Here is a 19,281-nt window from a genome sequence, read left to right as displayed (position 1 = left end):
TGAGTGACTTCTTGCTATTGCTCAGAGTCATTAAGAGGCCTGTCTAGGAATTTTTGTCTAAGATGCAGCAGAGGCATGAGACTCCAAACAGCCAGCCATCTGATTACCGAATCTGTTTGGGCCCTTGTGTGAAAGCCTGTGGAGTCATGGCTGGTACACTGATTTGCTGTTGGAGATGGTTTCTCTGCTGCCGTGTTAACTCACACTTGTGCCAGACTGGACTGCCTAGAAGCAGTTCACAGCTGAAGCAAGGAAATGCAGAGCCCTGGTGGTGGTAAAGCTGTTCTGAACTTCAGCCTCGGCCTTTCACATGGAATGGGCACAACTGGCTTAAGCTACACAGCACAAAATACTCAATTCTGTACTAATGGTTAACTAAGAAAACCAGTGTGTATTGCCATGGCTGTAACACATTGATTACCAAGAAAAGGGACGAATGTGGGAAGGAGCACAGTTGTATCATGTTCTTGCAGGAGAAGAGAAAACTGTGAATAAAACCTGATGAATCATTCTTTGAGTAAATGTATTTGTACACCTAAATGCCTGATAGATTTCTGTTTCTTTGGGCAAGAAAAGTATGCTTCCAGTTGCAGTTGTTTTGTTCCTGTTTGATGTTGGAAGAAGTGTTTTTTTTTTTTAATGAGGATTGTAGATTAGTTCACCTGCTCTTCAGTGACTGCATTTCTCTGTGCTTTCTGAAATTGCTTTCAGAGTTATAGCAGTCCAATCAGACTTTCCCATTAGTACCTTATTAGTAGAAGCTACTTCTGTTATAAATGCCTGAAATTTGCTTTTCTGTCTGCTAGAACGCTTACTATATGCATGGAAAATCTCTGAAACACTTTTTCTACATTCTCTACTGTACCTGTTGGGTTAAGATGATTGTGTGTGTGGTTTGTTGTTTTTTTTTTTCTTTTCTTTTTTTCTTTTTCTTGGTAGTAGCTCTTATTCAGGAGGGAAAACATCTTAATCGTTCTTTTTTTTTTTTGGTTTCTTTTTTCTTTCCGTCACATGGGGAGGGATGTGTCATAAATGTCCTTCTGGGAAGTGCTTCTTAACATATTTCCCCTCTTTAAAATGAACACTTATATTGCTAAATTCTCATAGGGTAAACAATATTAACCCCAACTTCAGACAGCGAAATTTAACAGGCTGTTACTTCCCCTGCCCTTGTGGAAGGCAGCTGAGCTCTGTAGCTTGTGTGGTAGCCGTCTGGATTACAGGACAAATTGTAGGTTTAGGACAGAATGAACAGCAAAACGCTTCCAAGCAGAACTAAATCATGAATCCGTATTGAGGAAATTCCTTTTTATATGGAGATGGTATTGTAAGGAGACTGCATTAAAGATCAAAGTTTACCTACGGACACCAAAAGGCTTCGTCAAAGCAATGTAATTACAGCAGTTCAGACGCCTATGAAAACCGTTCACTGGTGGTTTTTGCTCCTGCTGTCCTGGTGCAGAGGTGTGAGCACACGGCTCAGCTGGGAGCACCCGGCCCCACCCGGCCCCGCCCGCCCCTGGGTGCACCCGGGCGGCCCGGCTGGAGCTACGGCGTAATTTACTGTGTAACTAGCATGAGCACGACCCCCCGCATAGCCCAAATTATCACGGAGCAGCCTTGAAACAAGGCTTGACCACCTCTGGAACTGTCAAACGTGATGAACTGAGGTCGTGGGGTGGGGAAAACCTCTCATCCCGCAGGAGCTGGAGCTGCGGGCTCTGCTGCTTGAACGCGGGTAACGGCCTCGCCCGTAACCTGCACCACCTGTTGTCACAGCGTGTGAAAAGCTTTCTGCAGGTTTCCTCTCCCCACGTCCCCCAGCACCAGGGGTCCCGCTCGCCTCTCCTGCTTCTGCCCCGGCTGGCTGGGGGGCGGGGGTCAGCAGGGCCCCGGGCAGGCCCGGCCCGGCCGCTCACGGCGGCGGGGAGAGCTCTCCGCGCAGGCAGGGAACCCCCGCGGGGGGGCCAGCCCCGCTGCTGCCGGGACGGCGCCGAGGGAGGGCACCGCGCCCCCAGGCCCCAGCCCGCTGGCCGCCCTCGGGGCCGCTTCCTGGGGTGGCCCCTGCTCGGCCGCCGGCGCCGCGCCGCTCGGGGAGAGCGCGCTCCCCGCTTTACGGCTGCTGAAAACCTCCTTCGGCGAGCGCGGGGCAGCCGTACGGCGCCGGGGCACCCGGGGTGGGCAGGTAACGGCGCGGCGGCGTGGGGAGGAGGCGGGCGGGTGGTGCGGCACCGGAGCGGCCGGGTCCCGCCGGCAGAGCGCCGGACTCCCGGGACCGGCCCCCCCCGCACCTCGCGGGCGGCAGCCCAGCCCGTCGGGTTGCGGGGCGCTTGTGGAGCCCGGCTGTCAGCTCGCCCTCACGCCGGTGGTGGTGGTGAACTTTGTCCTACCGAGGCGGTTTTGTGGGTGTTTTGCCCAAAGGTAACTCCAAACTCGGTTTACAAAAAAAAAAAAAAAAAAAAAAAAAAGTAGGTGCGAGCCAGCCCGGCGGGCTGCGGTGAGGTGAGGGGAGCGCGTGCCTCCGCGCGTGGCGGGCGCCAATTGCGCGGGCGCCGCCCGCGGCTGCTGAGGGGGCACGCGCTGTGAGGCAGCGCCGTTTCTCTTCCCCTGCCCGGGTGGGAGGGCCCGGCTTGAGGACGCTACAGATTGCGGTAGAACAGGTAAATCTGCCTTGGAAATGTGCCTCGCACCGGTCCGGCTGGCTGCCTTCTGCCGCTCTGTCCGCCTTCGGAGTTACTGCCTTGCGTTACTCAGAGCGTTTTGTTATTTGCTTTCTGTTCTCTGGGCTGCGTCGATAAACTGGACATAAGCGTTGTCTCGGCTACTTTTAGAAACTGAATTATGTGTTGAATTCATTGTTAGCTCTTAAATATATATATATATATAAAACCCCAACGTGTAGTCGTACATGACATCTTGAAAACTTTCTGGAAGCCATCAGAACAATGATGACCTGGATGAAAACATGCTTTCCCTTCCTTCATTTGGCATATGCTCAGGTTATCTGTCACACAAATGAGTAATTTCACAGGTTTCGGTACAGGGTAATGCTGTAGTCCTGCTGTGTGACCCACAGTGTCTGGGTTTCGCCACCCAGGTGGAGCTCCTTGGCTTTAGTAAGTTTCTTGTACAGCAACGTTCCTGCAACTGACATGGCCTCAAAACTGTAATTAAAATGCACTCTGTAAAAGTTGCACTTGCAAACGGCACGGAGGTATCTTGCTGACTTCAGCTGAAATTTGCAGTGTTGTTGCTGAGTCATCTGGACAGAAATATTCGGGGAAGAAATAAAGAACTTAGATTTTTACCTTAGTCTGAACAGCCCATTTCGTGTTGGTTTATTTATTACTTGGTATGTATTTCTTGCATTTACAGGCAGATTTATTTGTTGGGTGGTTAGCATATGGAAAGCATTAGGTGACTGAAACTGTAATGGTGCCAGTCTTCTATATCAAGCCATGTTATAAATATTTTTAGAATTTTAATCTAAAGAGCTCTTATATGAGTCCCAGTGCATCTGTAATGCAGCATTTATCTCCAGTGTTATCAAAAGACTAATGAGTATCTTCTGAATTTTGGTCTTAGATCACATTCCTAATAGATACCTTAACTGTATGATAATCTACCATAAAGTTAACCATCTGAAACCAGCCAAAGAATGATCTTTTTGTAGCAGACCTTTTGCAGTTTCTTCTGCTGGATTTTTTTAATTAAAAGCTGTAGAGCTATACACAACACTCTCTTAAGGAAAAAAAAATATCCTGCAGAAAAAACTACTTTTCTCTAAGTTTCATCAGGTTTTTCTTGTTTTAAGTGTCTATCTAAACTTTGATTTTTTTCACATCCTTAAAGTAAAAACAGTTTTATGTTGTTGAAGATGTTAGCTCAGGCAATATTACCAGGCCAAATTGCTCAATAATGAAGTAATATTTCTGTTTGTATTAATGGGAAGCTGTTTTGTTTGCTTTGAAGAGTTGAGTACAGGTTGTTTATCTAAAGCAGAAAAAAGGATTAAGTGGTAAAAATGTCAGAATTGTCTAAGTCGATAAAAAGATGCTCATGGTTCGTATGAGTGTTACAAGCTGCAGATTTTTTGTGGTAGCAGCTCCCAGTGGTCATGCTGAATCATATGACTTCCTGCTCTGTTAATCTTTGTAGCTGAAGTCTTAGCTTGTCACATAACTGTGGTACACACCTGCATTATTTTGCCCCCTTCTTAAATAACCTCAAGGTATGAATGCAAACTAGACAAAAAACAAAAACCCAAAAACCTTTAAAGTACTTTTTCTCCTCCTTAATAAACAGATTTATTTCAGAAGAGTAATTCTTAGTGATGCACATCCTCCAAGGAATGTCTGCTGTAGATCTTCATTATGGTTAATCTGTCGAGTAGACATCTTCTAGATCCTCAGACTCTTTCACTAGCTCTGGTGCTCCAACTACATGTACTTTTGTTGACCAAGATAGCGTTCCTGCAGTGCAATGTATGTATGTACTACAGAGCTGGTGCCTAGGCAGTGTTGTGGGTGTTGTGTGTGTGTCTGCCCGCCCCCCCCCCCCAGTGTGGCATTTGCTTTAGTGTTCAAGCACATGCATCTAAGTATATATTTGCAAATTAATTTATTAGGACTATGCATTGTAATGTGAGGAGGTCATTGATAGATGGCTCTGAATATAGTGATAGAACAGAACTAGGATCTTGTAAGTTTCCTTCCTGTGCAGATAGCTTTTTGGTTTGCCTATATGTAAAACAAGTCACAACACATCAACTGGGATCTTGTAAGTTGCCTTCCTGTGCAGATCACTCTTTGGTTTGCTTGTTTGTAAAACAAGGGTCATACCGCTTCCCTGAAGATAGCTGAAACTGATCAGCTATGAAATACAGGTGTTATGTCCGTCTGTGAGAAATGGAACAGATACTGATTTTTTTGTTTGTTTTTTTTTTTCCTTTGGTTTGTTTGTTTTTTGTTTGAGGGGCAAAGTTGTTTCTTTTTCCTGCAGTGTGGAGATAGTGCTGCTGTTCTTGTTTTCACGGGGTTTTGACTCTTGTTGTGTGTTTGATTGGATGAAGTTGCTTTCTGGGACTAATTTTGCTTGATTCCTTGCCTGATGTGTCTCAGCAGAAACTGCTAACTGGTGTCAGGAATGTCAGTCGTATCTGTTCTGATGCTGCGTGCTAGAACATTTTTAGGTGGCGGTGTGCAGAGGGGACCAGCTGTGTTTGTATCTTCTCTATTGGTTGTTGGCAATCCAGCAACCACTGAATCTCTGTATGGACTGCCAGTAGGAGGAATTGCAGAACTCTGTTGTACTGCTGTGAGGAATTGGACTTGTATGGATATAAAATTTTGCATTTAACACTTTTATGGACTGTGCACCACAGTTTAGTTCACAAGACTGCTATGTTGGCTACCAGTTTCTGCAGCAAAACTCTTTTGTTGATATTTGTATTTTTGTTAAATTTCTGAAACTTATGTATGTTTTCTTTCGATTGCAATCCAAACTTCTCTGGATTGAGATCTTTTAGATGTGGTGTCCCTCCTCTCTCTTGGCCAGTTTATATTTCTGTACCAAAAGCTTGTGTAAGGTTGCTGGAGAAGTAAAGAAAACACTTGTTTTTGTTCCTGACTTCTGTGGTTATATGTCTGTCTTATGTGTGTGTAGGTTTTTGGTTTTTTGATTGTGTGGAGTTTTTTATTTTGTTTATTTTTAAAGTCAGTACAGGTTCTCAATTCAGCAGTTTTATATTTCCAGAGCATTATCAGCATAAGTCCTCACATCAACACAGCTATACAACTTAGTAGCAAAAAAGCCCTGATTCCCCCTATTCCCACCATGCACTTGAATTGCAAAGTGTAGTAAGGAGAAGAAACTTTTCCCTCTCCTGTTATTTCCTTGAATTTTCTTTAGGATTTTAATGTTACTTAACTGCATTGCTGAAATGGTTGAGAGTTGAAATCTGACATGCAAATTGCCTCCGTTAAGTAACTGTGTGTTCTGAGAAAGCAGGTTGTATTGAGGTGGGAATTGGGCTCTTCTCCCAAGTAACAGGTGACAGGACAAGAGCAAATGGCCTGAAGTTGCGCCCGTGGAGGTTTAGATTGGGTAGTAGGAATAATATCTTCAGCAAAATGGTGGTCAGGCATTGGAACAGGCTGCCCGGGGAAATTGTTGTGTCACCATTCCTGGAGGAGTTTAAAACATGTGTAGATGTGGCACTTAAGGACATGGTTTAGTGGTGGACGTGGCAATGCTGGCTTAATGGTTGTACTGTGTGTTCTTAACGGTCTTCTCCAACCAAAATGATTCTGTGATTCTATGGTCAGGTGAAAACAATGCACTCTATTCTTGGAGCCGTAGCGACATGTGCATTAAAGCACTTTGTTTCTCCTCAAATAAACATCTGCTGGTTCTGTCAGTTATGTATGCTTGGTTAACATTGCTGTGCCGGGAAGTAGCAAAGGTCATTCATTCATTCTTCGGTAACTACATAGTTTCTATAAAGCAAAAATGAAGTACAGCTCTTGCAGCCTCGGCTGAGGGCAGAAGAGCAGTTATTTGCTATGAGCCGTCTACTAGCCATTGGTCAGCTGGAATCTAGCAGAGAAAAAAATGTTAAGACTTGAATATCTGAAACATAGTCAAGAAGTAATCAAATAAAGGTTCATGAACACTGTTTATTCTGGTTTCTTGTCATGCTTGTAGTTCTGTGCAGGTATCTTGCAGGTATCTGAGAAGCACAGAATACATAGGGGAGCTGAATAAAGGTGAGAATATGCTATTATTTATTACTGATCCATTACTTGTGTTGAAGATCAGTATCTTAACTTTATTGATGTTGGTTGCTGACCTCAGTAAGCCTTGATTTCTGGCTTGGACTGGTTAACTCTGAACTGTCTGTACTAAGCGTAGCATTCCTCCTTTATACAGAGCTGGAGGATTCAGCCATCGTACAGTTCTGTGTTTTTTGCTTGAAAATCAGAGGGAAATGCCACCCAGGCATATGTTGTAGGGAGAAGGAAATATGAAAGTCTCATTTGTAAAGTTGAATTGGTAGGATTGTTTGGTCTGTTGCTTTGTTCTGTCTTCATTGTTGTTTTTGAACTTCTTGATTAAAAACTTTCCATGTAAATACGGATTAATTTGTGGGAGATCTTGAAGGAAAGGTTCGGTATGATCCAGTCTTTATACGACTGACCAGAAAATATACAACACTTTTGTATTTGTTGTTAATGGGTTCACTCATTCTCTGTCAACTTTAGTTGCTTGTACTTCAAGGAGAATGCTAAAGTCAAAAAGAAATTGGAGAAGAACTGTAGCAATGAATAAGTGTTGAAAATAGCTCCTGAGGGGGGAATTCAAGAGCGCTCAATATTTTGAATATTATCAAAGAGAAAGGCAAGGAGGGACTTGATTGCAGTGTTTAATTTTGAGCATTGTGAACAGAAATTCTATGATGAAGCAGAAAATGATGATATAACAAGATCCATTAGCTTAAATATGAGCCAGACACATTTTCAGTAGAAAAAAGAAAAGCATCTTCAGCGATGAGGGTTGTTTATTACAGGTTATAGTAGGATATTCATCAAAGGAAAATTTCAGTTTAAATGTGGTATTTTTCCTTTAACAGGTAGCTAAATATAAGTGAATTGAGGGCCTGTGTCCATGTTTTATAGAATCAGAGTAGATGAACACAGTATTCTTGCTGTATCTAAATACATGAATGTACATAACAATAGTGTTGAACTTAGAGCAGTTAACTCAAGACTTTTAAAATGTCTGAAATGTTTGGAGACAATGAGCTTGTTGTATAAGTGCTGTACTGAAGGTTGGAGATAGCTAAGTCATGTTGGCAACAACATTCTTCAGCAATGGAAAGATGTTATTACACTCAATTTCTGCATTAGTAGGTCTTGGCCATTATCTGTAAATACTAGATTAACTTGCTGGTTGCTAAGTTTCCTTACAAGTTTTCATGAAAGTACTGTGGAAACAAAGATGGTTGGAATCAAGAATATGAAAGAAAGGTGAAATTAAAACCAACAACAAATCCTGCTGTTGATTGGGTAACTTTCATAGAAGAGAGCATTTGGGCTGCTTTAGAAAACTGCTGATTACAACAGGCTGGTTAACAGAAGTGCCTACTCCGTGTGTGTGTGAATTATTGGAGGGTTTGCAAGGAGGGATTTGTAGATCCTGCAGAGATTTCGGGGAAATCTGTGTTATAATGCATTATCTCCTGCAGTGAAGAGCCAGCGGGAATGCTCTGAGGCTTTTAGTGTGCTCAGTTTTACATGCCTTTAGCAGGCAATGCTTTCAGGTCTTGGGCTTAGTGGAGTTGTAGGCAGCTGTGCTAGTTTTGACTGGGATAGAGTTAATTTTCTTCAGAGCAGCTGGTACGGGGCTGTGTTCTGGATTTGTGCTGGAAAAACGCTGATAATCCAGGGATGTTTCAGTTCTGGCCGAGCAGCGCTTACACAGCGCCAAGGCTTTCTCAGCTCCTCACCCAGCCCCACCAGCCAGCCGGTTGGGGGGCACCAGGAGCTGCGAGGGGACGCGGCCGGCACAGCTGACCCCAGCTGACCCCGGGGGTCTCCCACACCGTATGATGTCACGCTCAGCACGCAAAGCTGGGTGAGGAAGGGGGGGACATCTGGAGCTACAGCCTTTGCCTTCCCAAGTCACCGCTGGGCGTGATGGAGCCCAGCTCCCCTGGGGGTGGCCCTGAACACCTGCCCGCGGTGGGCAGTGGGCACTGAATGCCTGGTTCCGCTCGGCTCCTGCGCGTGGCTTTTGCTTTACCAGTTAAACTGTCTTCATGTCAACCCACCGGTTTTCCCACTTTTACTCTTCCCGTTCTCTCCCCCATCCTGACCAGAGGGGAGTGAGTTAGCGGCTGTGCGGGGCTGAGTGCCCAGCTGGGGTTAAATCATGACAGCAGCATAAGGAGCAATAAAATAATTGTAAATCAGAATAGCAAAACCTCCTTTTGACACTTAAATTTGACAGGAAGAGTAGAAAGCAAGCTGAAGTGCAAGTCAGATAAGATATTACTGTTTTGTATAAACTTCAGCTTTTTAGAGAAGATAGCAAGAATCAGCCTTCAATATGATGAGAGGATTGCCAAAATAAATGAAGTGGACACAGGCAAACCTACATCACTCAGACCAGTCTTTTTGGTTAAATCCCTGAAGATACTGAAGTGATGACCAGAGGACTGATAAAAGGACATTGTTTGGTGAACCACATCATGTATGCAATGAGGACCAGCTGGTTATAATACTGCAGCAAATTAGAGCAGGAAAAGTCTGCAGCTGGAAGGATTTTTGAGAGTCTGAAAAAGATTGTGCTGTTTGTCTCAAGTGATAATATGCAAGTATCCAGAAAGTTTTGTGAAGCATGCTGAAGAGAAGGATATTTGTTGTAGTATTGATCAGTGTAAGAGCTGGAGATGTCTGCAAAAGTGTGTGGTTTTTTTTTTTTTTTAGGGCTTAGTCAACATATTCTAAGTGACTTCCTAGTAAGAAACTGCAGTGAAAAGTATTCAAGGGTTTAGAAACCAGTGGATGATAGATGTGTGAAGTACTGTTAGAAAAAAAAAAAAAGACAGGGATTCCAAATGCTGTAATTACAGAAAATCCTGCATGAGTGCATGTGCAAGGTAGAGGTCTTGGACTATGTGTTATTTTTCTCCTTAGCAATAGGAAAAAGTAATTCATAGGTGCATACATATTTTTCCTTTGGGACTGTTCTATTTTTAAATTATTATTAATTGTATTAAGTTTAAATTTAGGCATTTTATTTAATATTCTAAGGAACTCCATGCAAGTTCTACCTTTTCCTACTTTGTATTTACATTCATATTAGGGATTGGCTAAATTTATTTCAGGCTTTTTGTTCATAATGGGGATAAAAAAATTAACTTTTATGAAATAGAGGAGTTTTTCTTTTATGCACTGACATAGGCCCAAGACTATTGTAGTATGTGTGACGTAAGGTGGTATAGGCCAAGTTTGTGGTTTAAAAAGATTAACTTTGGCAAAACTGTAACGAGAAGTATCTGTTAGAGCGATGGGTGAGGAATTCTTTAAAAAAAAATATTATTTGTAGAAAACCATGTGTATACTGGCAATTTCCAAGTAGACTTGGGTGTATTTATCTACCCATTATAGTTCTTATTTTACGGATGAATATGCTAAGTGCTATACAGAATTATTTGGCCATATGTTCCTGTTTTTATGGAACTTCATTTTGCGGGCTCTTTATATAAATAAAATTATTCTCTTCATGATGGCATGTAGTAAGAGGAAGAGAAGAGAATGTTATTTCAAATGTTATACCTTTTGCAAAAGAGCAGATGGTATTTGTATGTGGGGCATCAAGTAAGTTTTACACTTTGAAGCGACTGCTTTATTCCAGATTGTCTAAGTGAAATTAGAGTTTCTAGATCTTCCGGAGCATACCAGGTTATATTACCCTTGTCAGTGTATTTTAAAGCCAGCAAAGGTGTGGCGTGACATTGACCCTCTGTAGCTTTATTTCACTGTGTTTCTGTACGATGGGTTGGTGCCCATGAGCAGGCAAGGGTTGCTTGCATAAAATCTGTATTGTGTTGTACTTCTGCAAGATGGGACTGACGTGAGGCTGAATGATCTCAAGTTCCTGCATCGTCATTTGTGCCTTTCTACAGATGAGTGTTAAGACTTGACTCTTCCAGTCTTTACGACTTCCTTCAGTTGCCACACTTTGCAAAGCTGATAGAGAGCAGTCTCTTGGTGACATTAACCAGCTCCTTCAACACCTTTGGATGCATCCCATCAACTGTCACAGTTGGTTCTGTACAGTCTATTCATCAGACTTCGAGGGCACTGAATTTGATACAAAAACTCCCAGGAAAAAATAGCTGACAGATTAATTTTCTGATTTGTCTTCTAATGTGAAATTTGAAATCCACTGGTCATGCCAATTGTGGGGGGGAAAAAATAGTTTGGCAGTAAAATCTCAGAGGAGTTCATAGGTAGGAACTTCAGGATGCATTGAAACAATAAATTATTAAACATGCCTTCTTGTAAATGTGTTCTAATAAATTTACATCTGTGAATCACAAACATTATGCTGGGTGAGACTAAGGGCAGGGATTTACATTGTATTGCTGTCTAAATTAGTTGTCTTTCACTATTCCCTTGCTTGGTTGTTGTTATTTCTTAATGACAATATTTGGGCATGTTAAAAAGCATACTTCTGGTGATTCGCTTCAAATAATGTGGTTTTATAACTATTCTAGTAGGATCAAATCCATATGAACTCTTGTACAGAAATTATTTCTTGCATGCATATTTGAAAGTGTAATATTAGAAGGCAGCAAAGACTATTGAACTGCTGTAGGTACACACCTTGTATCTACAGCAAATAAAGGAGTATGCTGGGGGCTTACCAAATTTTGTAATCTTCCTGTTGATGCTGGCTGTTGCTGTGGGAACCATTGCAGAGCATGTACAGTATGAAGAAACTGGCTCTGAGGGGGAAACAGGAATGTTGGGGGTCACTTCTATATAAAGTGAAATTTACTGTGCTTCTGGCTAGTATAGTAGACTGTCTGAGGCTGAATTATGGAAGCCTGTTAAAATATTGGTGGGTTTACTCATGTAGAGGTCTGTAACAATACCTGTGGAAGAAAACCATTGACAGATCTGGTTGCTGCTTCTCTTAACTGTTGAAGGAGACAGTTGTGACAGTGCCCTCTTCTGCATTCTGTAAATGGGACAGTAACAGCCATTTGGACCATGCACCAAAGTGGGAAAAAGAAAAAAAAAAAATCCGATTAAAAAGGGAAGACATGGTGTCAGAAATGTGCCTCTGAAATTTTAAATATAGTAGTAAGGTTCTGCATTCCTGCAAATTTTTACTATATCAATTGAGTGTAAGCCCTATACAATATTGTTTATGTAAGTGCTTACACAAGAGAGGCGTGTGTTGAAATACTTTGAGAAGCCTGGTCTTGTTTTCAGGCCAAAGTGTTGGCCCAGAGCTGATATGTGAGCATATGTTCAACACCCTGAACTACTAGTTATTCAGTCGTCTTTCTCAGTCACAGACAAGCATGCAAAAGTATCCAGTTTTCTCTTGGGATGGAATGAGAACAAATGCAAAGATATTTTTAAATGAGATTAGCTAGTAGGAAAACAAAAATTCAATCACATGTATTAGATGCTTGATGAGTGTCTGGTATTTGAAAAACAGATAGAACATGGGCAAGTATGTCTGGCACAAGCCAGATGGTTTGATTTTTGTCTTCGTGGAAATAGTAAAAAAATATATGTAGTGAGCAAAGAGGCTGTAGAGAACATGGTGTTTCCAAGGGGGGTGGTGGTCTGGGAGTGGGGGGTGGAAATTGCATCTCTAGTTCTCATCCATTACCAGACTCTGCAAATGTTATACAGAGCTTTTCTAGATTACTGAGTTGTGGCTTCTTTTCATTTGCTTCATCTACCTACTTGTAACACTTTGAAAATGAGTATTTTGGGACATGCTTTCTCCCTTTCATCCTTGGTCAAAAAAAGGTTTTTTTCTTCATGTTTTCTAACAGCTGTTTTTCATAAGTGTGTGTGTAGGAAAATACTCATTTCCCATGTGGTTTAGCTTGCTTTTTGCACTGTTAATACTCCAGCATAACAAAAAATTATTCTGCATAGACATTTCATTCTTTTGATATATTTTGTATGTTGGCATTTAAGTCTAGATTTTAAAGGTGAGTGGATAATTAACTTTGAAACTATGAAAGTTTAAATTTATTAAATTTGCATTTGTATTTTACAACTGTTTCAGTTTTTATAACAATTATAAAGAACACTTCAGTTTTCTAGAGTAAGGTCTGGTCTGCAGAAAAAAATAGGGGATATTTCATTTTTTTTTAAATTTTATTTTATTAATTTGAATGTTCAAAGGTCCAGCACTTCAGAACCAGAAATTCCCAGGAGCAAAAAGTTTCCTGGGATGTGTGTTCAAACATAGGATCTTTCGGTGGCACACGGATGGAGTTGTTTGTTTTTTAAGTTATTTTTCCATTGTTCCCTTTTGTTTGTAAAAAGGAGCATACTGCTGGTTTATTTTGTTGAGTAATGTGCAGATGGCTCTTGCACATAAAAATTATCGGTGTGTCTCTGACTGTAGAGAACTGAAATGAAATACACATTTACATATACGTGGTGGTTATATACTAAAGTATATAAACATACAAGAATTTATTTATGTATGTGCAATCTTGAGCAAATAGCTTTGTGGCTTCTGAATTTGAAAATAGTTCCAGAAAGGTTGTAGAGAATATTTATAGGATTTTTTCTGAGCTCCTATCCTAAGAGGAATCTAAGATGTATTAAAGGAAATGTGTGGTTCTTGAGAACTACATGGTTTGAACAACTATTGTATTGTTATTTCAGATTCTGTGAAAGTAACCTGAGATGGTATCCCTTTTAGGCATTAGTATGTATAATGCTAAGATTGAAACATGTTTGTTGTCTAGTTGCTAATAGATCAGGGTTCGATAGAGTTGTCTTTGTGTATTAGTAGCTGAGAGCAGATGTATTGACAGTCTTGGGAAGAGTGGAGCAAGGTGTAAGGTAGCTATTATCCAGTCTTCCTTCCAGTGAAAGATTTGTGCTCCAATACCAAGAAGGGGAAAAAAGTGCTAGCAAATATCAAATTATAGTCGAATTATTTTAAGTAAAATGCTTGATGCTTCTTCTTAATGCAGAATTGGTTTTTGTTTGGTATGTCATTGAAGCATAAATGAGAAATTTGAAAAACCTTACTCTTTTTCCATCTTTCTCATGATTAAATGTATTTTTGAAAAATAATACTGATATGTAAGGACTATTTTCTGCTCTTTGGCTTAGTTGTTTTTTTCTTTATAAAATAAAATTTCTTTCTAGTTGTATAATAAGTTTGAAGTGGAAAAGCCTAAGTAATTTAGCCCTTTTTCTAGCACTTACTTTGTGTGATTCAGTTTTGAAGTCCAATTATTTCTATGTTTAACGGAGACTCTTCTTTTTCTTTAGTTTGGCTGAAAGGAGCTAATTAATGACACTGCCTAGAAAGATAAGATAGAAGTGTTACCAAAAAAAGAGGGGGAAAACCTTTTTTGACCTTTAGTGCATAATTATTTTTAGTACCAGTTCAAATGTCTGAAAATCACTGATGTCCTGAGAAGGCATAAAAATGCCAGTGTAAAAGATCTATCAAAGTAATTAATTTTCAGAATTGAAATAAATGTGATTTAAAGGGGAACTGTCAAGATACTTAAATCTTAAAATCACAGTAGTGAAAATTTTGGTTTTATTCTGTTAGAAGGCTTGCATTTACACCATTGGTTCTAGAATAAATTAACTGAAAGCTGTAGAAAAACTTCAGGATTATTATTACGGTGCTCCCTAGGGAATGTTAATGCATTTATTGTTTATGTCTTGCTTTAGAGGAGTTCCATCTGGAAACATCTATTCAGTTACCTTGTGTAATGTGAAGTATTCCATCCTGTTATGTGAATGTACCTCCATTTAAGGTGCAGACTGACACAGAGTCATACTGGTTTAGGAAGAAAAATGAAAAAGAAGAGAATTTTCATTGAAACTTTTGAAGTATAGAGGACATTGTCTTACAGTGATATGAGATTGCCTCACAAACTGGCTTAAAATGCACACTGACCCTTGTCTGATTTGCTTGGCGTAGAAACCAACTTGGGTAGATATTTTACAAACAAAGGGAAGGCAGCAATCTGGAAATAGATGAAACTTGGCTAGATTTTCATCAATGAATTACATAAGAATCTTCTTGTCTTGGTTAGCTAAATAACTCTTCATAGGAACATTCTGTATGCAATGACAAGTTCCTTAATTTACAGAAGCTAATGCAAATATTACCTCAGTCTTTCCTGGTAATTTCTTTTTTTTTTTTTCTCTTTTTTTTTTTTTTTTTTTTTAATTCAGGGCTTAAGACTACATTTCTGATAGTCCTATAGGCCCTGACTGTACCATAACATGCAGTAGCGTGTATGATTTCTGTTTTCAAGAACATTTTTTAATCTTCACTGTCATGGTATACTGATCAGAGTCTTCAGAGGGCTGCACTGTATTTTGTTAGTTACTTCAGCTGGTTAAAAAACGAAAGGATGTGCCAAAGAAAATTAATCAGGAGTATTTCTGCAGACTCAGTACTGAGAGTCTGGTTTATCAGTGCTTTATAATAAGAACAGCAATACTAAGTAAAGAGGGGTTCAGCGCTTGTCTAAGATACTGTTAAGATGAGAAACTTCTGGAGCTTTTCCAGAGTGTGTTTTTGAAGGCTGTTAGCATTTTTGTAGTACTTGTGTTTTTTGAAGTACTCCCTTGGCTGTGTCACATGGACTGAACAACAGGTCAGACTTGAACAAAATAAATACACACAGCCTAAAATTTGCAGGATTTTGCAATTGGATGTAATGAAATCAAACTGTTGGAAAGTGTTTCTTTGGCTTGTGTGGTGTTGTTGTTGTGTTTTTTTTTTTTTTAATTGGTCTTCCTTTAATGGAGTATAGATTAATATTGCAGTGTTGTGGTTTTGTTTCTTTGGTGTGTGGTCTGTTTTTTTTTTTGGTTTGTTTTTTTTTTTTCCCCCCTAAATAGCCTGCTACTAAAATACATGCTGTAATTTGTAAACTTTTAAGTTATTTTTGTTAGCAGCCTAGGGTCTTTCCGTTGTTTAGATGTGAAAATCTGGACAAGGTTTATTCCTCCCCCAGCTGCTAACCTTTGTTTTTCTTTAGGCTTCTTCTGACATTGTTTCAAATCCAAGTTTTTAGAGTGGGAATGTGTGGCAGTGTTAGGCAGAATAAAAGACTACCTGGAGTATGTATCAATCCAACATGAACCTGAGGTATCTGGTGTCTGAGGTGTTAGGCTTTTATAGTGACTACTTTAGTCAAGCCAATTTGGAGGCAATGCAACAGATCTCTGGATTTACGGGTTGGATACCCATTGCTGAAGTCAGGGCTCTTGCTCAGCAGAGCATTCACCTATTTCAGATTATACGCTTCCCTCTGCTAACTCAACAAATTAACGAGGAATGTTTGCTGAAATCTCACTGACTTCAGTTCTTCATGAGGAGGTGATTACTTGTTTCGAGAATAAAGATCTGCAGTAACCAGCAAATTCAGATGACTATAAATGCTTTACAAATGGCTAAAACAAAATATGGAGAGTCAGAGTTGCCCATTTAGTGCTCTGAATGCTTTAACAGTCCGTCTGGTCTGACTTTTCATATGAGCTCTTGACCTTCAACTAAGAACAACGGCAGTTCTCATGTGTGCAGGGTCTGTATCATGTAGTGCTTATGCACATAGGCTGGCATAAGAGCAATACTTGCTTAAGAGCAATACCTGGAATCTTGAAATGAGTGTACCATACTAATGTGAGAGTACAGAATTGCATCTCTTCATATCAGTGGGCATCAAAGATATTTTTAGTTAATAGTAAAAGATGCTCTGGGGAGGAGAGGGTGGTGCTTTGTTTTCTTGTTAGACAGAGTAGCATATAATCTGCAGGATAGACTGTTCTAAAGGTTGGGCTGCAATAGTGAGTGTCTAAGAAAAGTCTGAATTGTTGAAACATGTTGCAACAGTGCAAAACTAGGGTGGGATTCAGTGTAAAAAAAAATAAAAAATCTCCAGCAAAAGGTGTAATGCATTTTTATTTCATTCTTTGCTTCAGGAGTAGCTTTATGAGTTGGATTCCTAATGAGAATTTGTGAAAACTTTATGCTTAAGTAACAGAGATTCATGAATAGTTGATTTCAATTTGATTTTTCCTGATTTATGCATGAGTTTATTTGCTTTAGGCAGGCCTGTAGGGACTCAAACCAGGTTTTTTTTCCCCTAAAATTTAAGTTGTAGTACTATCAAATTTTGTTTCCTTTCAAGAAGCAGATACCTTACTTAACAGCAGTTGCTAGAGAGCTGCAGTTCCACACTTCTGTAATTCATGCCTGTTCTTATCCAACATGTCTGCTGTTAAACTTCAGTGGACTTGAGGTCAGAACTGATGCAAATTTCGTATTTTGAAGACAACTAATTTGGTGGACAGAAATGTATGAAAAGACTTTGAGTGTGTTGTATTGCTGTTTTGACTAATAACGACTTGACTAACACGAGTTAGTTGTGTCGTTTTTTATTCTCCCCACCCCCCTTCACCCCTTAGATCACATGATATGCTTTGACTGGAACAAGAGGTCACTAACTGAGGTAAGTTAATGTTAATCAGCTTATAGGAGGAGTCCAGTTTGAGAGGTGAAAGAAAAAAATCTAAGACCCGAACCCCTGTTTATAAAGTAATTTGTATTTCAGTATCAAAAATATATTATTATAACTTCTCCAACCTAGTTTCAAGTTAATTAAACAAAATAATTTATTAGAATCAGAATTAAAATACCAAGAACAGCACTTACATTTTGTATGAGTAGCACTTACGTGATTCAGCAAACTCTGTAGAGCCAAACTAGCATTAAATCTACATAAAGTAAAGCAGGATCAGTGCTGTGCAGGATTCCTTACCTGCTGGAGCTACCCAGGAGGCAGCTTTGATGCTCTGAGCCTGCAAGAAACATGGAGTTTCCGCTTCTCCCTGTGTGCTGATTTTGTGGTGTTGCTGTATGTGTAGTGGGACCAGGAGATGTTAGAAGCAGCTTTCCATGGGTTGTAAGCCAGGAAACAGAAAACTAGTTGCTCTGTGGAAGCTGGGGAATAGGCTTTTAGGGAGCTCCTCAGCTGAGATAATCTGTTGTTTGCTAGACAATGTGGCTATTAGAAATGTAGTCATGAACTTTAAGAAAATTGTCTAAACCCATCTTTTTTTAAGAACCGAAGGTTTTTTGTTCTTTTTTTTATAAATACCAATATTCAGATGCAGCTACTGTTCCCTTATATGGCCTTGGCCAAGGCTGTTTTTTTTTTTTTTTCCTGTGCTTGCAAGTCTGTAAAATGAGTGATGTATGCTGTCTTTCTAAAGAAATTTCAGAAATTGCAATAAAAAGCAGTGAATTAGATCTAGGAATTACAGTTCTGTATAGTCGTATGACTTCAGAAACCTTATTATGTCACTCTGGTTATTAGCAAAAATTGTAATCTTGTGGTATGAATGACGATGCTTATCGTCAATGGCAATCAATTTATCAAGAATGAAATATGTGACAAGACAGTTGCTAGGATAATAAATACTTGAAAATACAACTGAAAATGACAAAGCAAAGGCAATGTCAATGAATGTGAAGTTGTTTCTTTGTGCAGTCAGGTCAATGATTGCAATAGGCCTATGCTTCTTCGAACTGAACATTCATGGTATGTATAGGAAGGCTGAAAATGGGTAATTAGGTAAGCGATGACATGTTTTGTCATGCTGTGTTAGTATTCTTTGGGCTGTAACTTAATGCTGATCTAGTAGTAACAATGTCAGAGTGTCTCCAGCTTCATGTGAATCGTAGTTTCAGATTGATAATAGTGCATTGTGTCGTGACTTACACTTCTTGCATACCAGGCTTTAATGTGTTCTTTGACTTCTCCTCACAATGTATCTTCTAGCAGAAGCTCTAACTAGAATAATAGTAATAGAAAAATGTTTTTTTTTTGTAACGAGGAAAGCTCTGCAAATACTCACAGCGTATCATGTACAATTCCTGTGTCAGAATTGCTTGGGGGACAGGTATTTTTAGTCAAAGATAAATGTCACAAAATGGATCTTCTGGCAGAAGTATGCTTTGGTTCATCACCAGAGGCAGAACAACTTAAATGAAATTGCGGTTTTGGATCTGTTTTGTATTCAGTTAGATATTTATATTCTGGACACTTTTCTTGTGAACAGAGGCTATTTAAAAAAAACCAAAACACCAAACATCCCACCACCAAAGATCCCATCAAATACTTAAAAAATAGGAAGTGCTTTTCCAGAGTGGATCACTGGGAGGAGCTGCTTATTACAACTTTTATGCATTAAATTAGCAGCAAAGGAATGATGATAGTGTAGGAAGTTGATGTGGAGCCAAACATGCTTTGTCATGAGTGGGGAATACTCTCCTTTAGTAGAAAGTGATTAATGGCTTTTAAAAAAAAAAAAAAAAAAAAGTGGTCAATTCAAGGGAAAGGACTAATTCACTAAAATTTTAATTTTTTTATTGTATATTAACTTTAAAATGGAAGTGCAGTTAGGCCACATCATGTCCAATGGGATTGCACTAAACTGCTAGTAGTTGTACAAGTGTCTATTA

General features: G+C 39.9%; 1 protein-coding gene across 3 annotated transcripts in view; it reads left to right on the top strand.

Moving 5' to 3' along the window:
- Window positions 1-2,095: 2,095 nt before the first annotated feature.
- The window catches only part of NAALADL2 (N-acetylated alpha-linked acidic dipeptidase like 2), a 496,311-nt gene continuing 479,125 nt past the window's right edge, over window positions 2,096-19,281 (top strand). For 2 of the 3 annotated variants that reach the window (XM_040612990.1, XM_040612992.1), the window contains exon 1: window positions 2,096-2,185. The gene's annotated coding sequence lies outside the window, so the exon portion shown is untranslated. Of the gene's footprint in view, window positions 2,186-2,222; window positions 2,422-19,281 lie in introns of those variants that run through there. The other variant, XM_040612991.1, reaches the window with a different exon arrangement.

This window comes from Falco naumanni, chromosome 13, assembly GCF_017639655.2.
Source record: "Falco naumanni isolate bFalNau1 chromosome 13, bFalNau1.pat, whole genome shotgun sequence".
NCBI classification, from domain to species: Eukaryota; Metazoa; Chordata; class Aves; order Falconiformes; family Falconidae; genus Falco; species Falco naumanni.
The sequence above is the reverse complement of the archived record's forward strand: the minus strand, read 5'-3'. Positions and strand labels throughout refer to the sequence as shown.